The following is a 6138-nucleotide window of genomic DNA, read 5'->3' on the forward strand; positions in this document are numbered from 1 at the left end:
ATGATCGATGGCATGCTCAATGTAGGGATTAAAAATCCCTTCAAACTCGTCGTTCCAAAGACCACAAACTTCATTGAGTTGATCATTGAAAATCTCTTGCTTAGATGGAGACAACTCTCCCAATTTCTTCTCTTGGCCAATGAGGCCATCTTCTTCTTCCTTGGTTGATTTTGATGAGCCTTGCAAGCTCTCCTTGTCACAATTCACTTGCTCTTTGAATGGAGCATCTTCATCTTTCTTCTTCCATTGGAGTTCCGATTTCTTCCTTTCATCCTTCCGGCTATAATGATCAATCATGAAACATGGCTCATGCAAACGAGGAGCTCTCATGGTTTTGTCAAGATTAAAAGTTATGCTTTCATCTCCCACTTCTAGAGTGAGCTCTCCATGTTTCACATCAATCACCGCACCCGCGGTGTGTAGGAAAGGTCTTCCTAAGATGATTGGAATGTTGGAATCTTCCTCCATATCAACAATGACAAAGTCCACCGGGATGAAAAACTTCCCAATTCGCACGGGGACATCTTCCCATATCCCTAATGGTGTCTTCGTCGATCTATCGGCCATTTGGAGTGTGATATTGGTGCATTTAAGCTCTCCCATCCCCAACCTTTTACTCACCGAGTACGGCATGACACTCACACTAGCCCCTAGATCACATAAGGCTTTGTTGATCGTCGTGTCGCCAATGGTACACGGTATTGAGAAGCTTCCCGGATCCTTTAACTTTGGAGGTGAACTCCCTTGAAGTATTGCACTACTCACCTTAGTGAAGGCGATAGTCTCAAGTTTTCGGATCAACTTCTTCTTTGTGAGGATATCTTTCATATACTTTGCATAGGCCGGTACATGATTGATTAATTCCGTGAAAGGAATTGAGACTTCTAAGTTCTTCACAATCTCCATGAACTTTCTAAGTTGATCATCAAATTTGGGCTTGGCTTGACGACTTGGAAAAGGAAGTCTAATCACAATGGGCTCCTTTTCTTTGGCCTTGTCTTCATTTTTCTTTGAACTTTCTTCTTTTGATGATTCCCCTTCTTTGGAGTTTTGCACAACAACTTCCTTTTCACTAGCTTCCACAACTTCATCCTCAACTTGCCTCTTCGGTGCTTCATACCTTGTACCACTTCTCAAGTGAATGGCACTAACCGTTTCATGTCTAGGGGGATTACTTTGAGGTGGTAATTGCCCCTTTTGTCTTTGTGAGCTTGAAGATGCTAGTTGAGTCAATTGTGTTTCCAACATCTTGGTGTGAGCTAGAATGTTGTTGATGGTGGTGTCCTTTGCTTGGCTATCTTTTTGCATTTGAGTGAAAAATTCTTGTTGATTCTTTTGCATTTGGAGGACCGCTTTTTGGACATCAAAACCTTGGTCATTTTGGTGATTGTATGGATTTTGATTTTGGTAACCTTGGTTTTGATTGTAAAAGGGTCTTTGATTTTGGTTTCTCATGGGTGGTGGAGTGTATGTTGTTTGAGGGTTTTGAACATTTTGGCTTTTGTATGAGAGATTTGGATGGAACTTGGTGTTTTCATTGTAAAAATTTGAATAAGGGGTACCACTTTTGTAAGCTTGGAAAGCATTAACTTGTTCGGTTGTTCCCCTACACTCACTTGGGTTATGACCCAAAGTTCCACAATTCTCACATATCCCACTTGGGATTGATGAGGATGCCATCATGGCATTGACATGATGCTTTGATGATTTTGAGTTTTCCTCAAGTCTAGCCATAGCTTGTTCAAACTTCAAGTTGATTGTGTCAATGTGAGCACTAAGTTGAGCACCCAATTGAGTAACGGAGTCCACTTCATGCTTTCCTCCTCTAGTAGCCTTGCGAGGTCTACTATATTGTGAATTATGGACCGCCATTTCCTCAATCTTGTTCCATGTTTGATTGTCATCAACTTCGGTGAACATTCCATTTGATCCCATGTTGAGAATGTTCCTTGAATCTTCATATAAACCATTCCAAAATTGTTGCACCAAAAACCATTCGCTAAGTCCATGGTGAGGACATGAGCGACAAATACCTTTGAACCGCTCCCAAGCTTCATACAAAGATTCTTCATCCCTTTGCTTAAAACCCGTAATTTGAGCTCTTAGCATGTTAGTCTTTTCCGGTGGGTAGAATTTTTGTAGAAAGCTAGAGCCAACTTCTTCCAAGAATCTATTCCAAGGGTGGCCTTATCAAGGCCCTTCAACCATTGCTTTGCGGTGCCGATTAACGAAAAAGGAAATAAGACCCATCTAATTTGGTCTTGAGTCACGCCCGTTTGAGAGATAGCATCACAATAATCGCAAAAGGTTTCCATATGAGAATGAGGGTCCTCACTAGGCATTCCCCCGAATTGGCTCCTCTCAACTAATTGGATGAAGGCGGACTTGGCAATAAAATTTCCGGTTAGATGTTGTGGTGTAGGAGTACCATTTGGTAGATTCTCCTCGGTGGGTATAGAGTGTGACGAGAATTTAGGCATTGTAGGTGGATTTTGTGTGGTATTGTTTAATGGCTTCTCTTCTCCTTCTATTGCGAAAGGATTGACAAACTCACTAGTGGGTTGAACAACTTCACCAACACCTCCCAAATTCCTCCTAACAAGTCTCCTATTATTCGTCAAGGTTCTTTCGATTTCACGGTCAAAAGGTAACAAATCACCTTGTGACCTTCTAGACATGCAAAATATCAAACAACTCGAAAACAATTAGAACAAACCTTGAGGAGTTTTACTTCCCCAAGGTGAAAAAAGACACAACTAATAACAATAAAAAGAAATCTTAAATCAATTAAACACCGTCCCCGGCAACGACGCCATTTTTGATCGATGCCATTTCGTGTTCACAATTAAGTATATGTGGTCGTTGGTCAATGGTCGATACAAAACACAATTTATACTTCACAAACAACTCTACAATTAGTAAAGAGGCAAGTAAAGTTCGGATCCCAAGGGACGGGTATTGAAATGAGAATTCTATTGTAACTAGTAGTGTCTAGGGGTGTCACAAATTGGGTTGGTGTAGAAGGTCACTAAACTAAAATAACAATGAAAATAAACTACCAAGAAGAATAAAATAAGGGGTGTAAACAATTGATTAAAAGCACTAGGGTGTCATGGGTTCATAGGGGAATCATGGGATATGATCATACAAACATGTTCTCAAATTATAAGCAAGCAATTATTGTTGTGATGGATTGAGTTGGGTTATGTCTTACAATCCTAGGAAAGTTTGGGTCCCGGAGCCGAATCGATTAGATTGTACAACACCTACAAGTCGACTTAATCTTTCCTACTCAACACATGCATGGTCTAACAAGACTCGAGTTGGGTTATGTCTTACAAGTCTTGTTGAAAGGATAGAAGATGATAGTAAATGCAAGGATTCATAGGCTTAGCATTTCATCAAATATAACATGTGCATGTATTAAGATCAAAACAAGCAAGCAAATAAGATATGAAAGCATATTGATTTAAGCATGAATCATCCCCATGATGGTTTCCCCTAATCACCCATTAAACCCTAGCTAAGAGACTACACACTCATTATCATGTTGATCATGCTAGCAAGGTTGTCAATCATACCAACAATATGAAACATGATGAATAAATGAAAGTAATTAACAATAATTAAAAAGGGATTAAGAGATTATACCTACTAATGATTCCAATAATAAATCAAGAATAATAGAAGTACTTGAATCCTAGATTGAGAGGTTGTCAATCTCCCAATAATAACCCAAATAATCTTCAATTACCCGAAATAAAGGAAGAACAAGAGAGAGATTAAAGAACTAAAACTTGGATTAAAACTTGATTAATACTTGATTACAATATTGAAAAGAGATTTGATTGATATTAACTACACTAATTATTGATAAGAAGAACATGCTCCTCTAATTAGACTAATGGGGTATTTATAGTGAAAATTAGGGAGGATGCATTAGGGTTAACTAAGGGCTAAACTAGTAATTACACTTTTTAAGTTGAGCAAGGAGGACCCGGTATTTTCTGAGAGAAGGGCTTCTCTTTTCGTAGCTTGAAGAATGAAATCCGTCTTTGTGCGGGAATCCGGGCGGATTAGAGTCGGGACGGCCGGATTTGGGCGGTGCAATCCGAGCGGATTCAGGAGAGGGACGTTCGGATTGTTGAGGGGGAATCCGAGCGGATTCCAAGGAGGGACGCTCGGATTGTTCTGGCTGGACGGGCGGATTGTCTGCAATCCGTTCGGATTGTTGGTCAGCGTCAATTCTTCTTCTTTTCTTCCCTTTTCTTCATAAATTCCTTGGGGATTTCCTTGGGGACGCAAGGATCCTTTCTCAACATTGTTCTTCTACTATGATATGTACAAAGGCCTTCTAGTCTTGTCTCTTCTTGATGCTTGGTCATTGAATATAATCAATTTAGCCTCGTTTTGCCATGAAAATGCAAGATTCTTACTCCTTTCCTACCAAGGGATCAAAATCTCAAAGAATATGCAAAACAAAGAACTAAAGATAAGAAATGACCCAAATAGGCACTAAAAAGCATGGGAACAAGGCTAATTCGGGGGCTAAATATGCGCTTATTATGGTCACATCAATAATAAAACAATTTATTTAAAAAAAATTATAAATGCTTTGATTTAAGTACGATGATAATGTGTATAATTATATAATTAATATTAAATATAATTTAATTTTAAAATCTATGTTTTTTCAGCTGAAAAATGATAAAAGACGTGAGAACTTTTTTTAAATTGTATTCTAACCCTAACACGACTCGTGATCTATATACCCGACAGGTATAATGAGTCGACCTGGGATCTAATTAAACTGTATTATATAATTAATATTAAATATGATTTAATTTTAAAAACTATGGTTTTTCAGCTGAAAAATGGTAAAAGACGTGAGAACTTTTTTTAAACTGTATTCTAACCCTAACACGACTCGTGATCTATATACCCGACACGTATTATGAGTCGAACTGGGATCTAACCCGTTAAAAATTTTAAATTAGGAGAAAACTAATCGGAGAAGAATCGTCTTAGGAGTCGTTTGGTTCAAACATTGGGAATGTAATGAAATGGATTTTAACTCCAGGAAGGTATGGAGTTCGAACCCTATACATGTTTATAGTTGTTTGGTTCAATCTAGGAATGGAGAAAAATAATGTATTGGACATAATGGATTTAAAAACATTGGGGAGAGAGATAGGCATGAGATTTCAAGGGGTTGAAATGGAGTTAGAATCCATCAGATATCTAACTTCATTTCAAAATGTCCAACCAAACAAAGGAGTGTATTAAATTTATTCCAAAAGTTCAAACCAAACACCCCTTTATCACTTTAGAAAAATTGTCACTTGATTAGCTAAACAATTAAAATGATACTTTATGATAATCTGATTAAAGTATCTCTTATATTACCTTTTTTGTAATAGACGAATAGGTAGTTATCAATTCGACATTTTTATAAGAAGGATTTTGAAACAAAATAACTATTAATAATTGGAGCGGGTAAGGATATCCTAATAAAAACTTATTCAAAAATCAAAACAATTTTATATCACAAATTTTCGTTTAAGATCGGTATATCTATTTTAAGTATAAGACAGGTCAAATAATATAATTGAATAAAATAAAAGCATAATGCATAAGGTAACGCAATAGATTTATCTTAAATATTCAAATGAGATATTACTCGATTCATTTTAATGTTAAAACAAATACAACTGTCTTAAGAAAGACTAACTAAACTTACATGACCTAACCAAACATTCTAGAGTGTATCAAATGATTTTATTTACTATTAGTCTCATTATAGACGGATAAATCCGTTTAAAGTGAAAGATGGGTCAAATATGCTTAAATTGGTGACATTTTTGAGCTCCACCATGCAACGTATTACTTATTTTATACTTAAAGTGAGTGAATATTTGACCCGTTATTAGGGATAAAACAACTACATTTTTTATTACCTATGACGTGGCCGGCATCGATTGGAGGAGAGCAATTAAAGAGGACCGGTGACGTGGCATATTGAGAGCCATAGGATCAAGATGGCAAATAAACGCAAGTGGGGTATTTACTTTGTCAAACCCCACGTGAAGAAATCAACAACCATTTCCTATTCTTGTGGGTTGACCAAGAATACAGGAG

General features: G+C 37.3%; 1 non-coding gene across 1 annotated transcript; it reads left to right on the forward strand.

Moving 5' to 3' along the window:
* Positions 1–2002: 2002 nt before the first annotated feature.
* Positions 2003–2109, forward strand: LOC141657995 (small nucleolar RNA R71). The gene has a single exon (XR_012548907.1). It is a non-coding gene; the product is annotated as a small nucleolar RNA R71 (small nucleolar RNA).
* The last annotated feature ends 4029 nt before the right edge of the window (positions 2110–6138 follow it).

This window comes from Silene latifolia, chromosome 5 (genome assembly GCF_048544455.1).
Source record: "Silene latifolia isolate original U9 population chromosome 5, ASM4854445v1, whole genome shotgun sequence".
Taxonomy (NCBI): Eukaryota; Viridiplantae; Streptophyta; class Magnoliopsida; order Caryophyllales; family Caryophyllaceae; genus Silene; species Silene latifolia.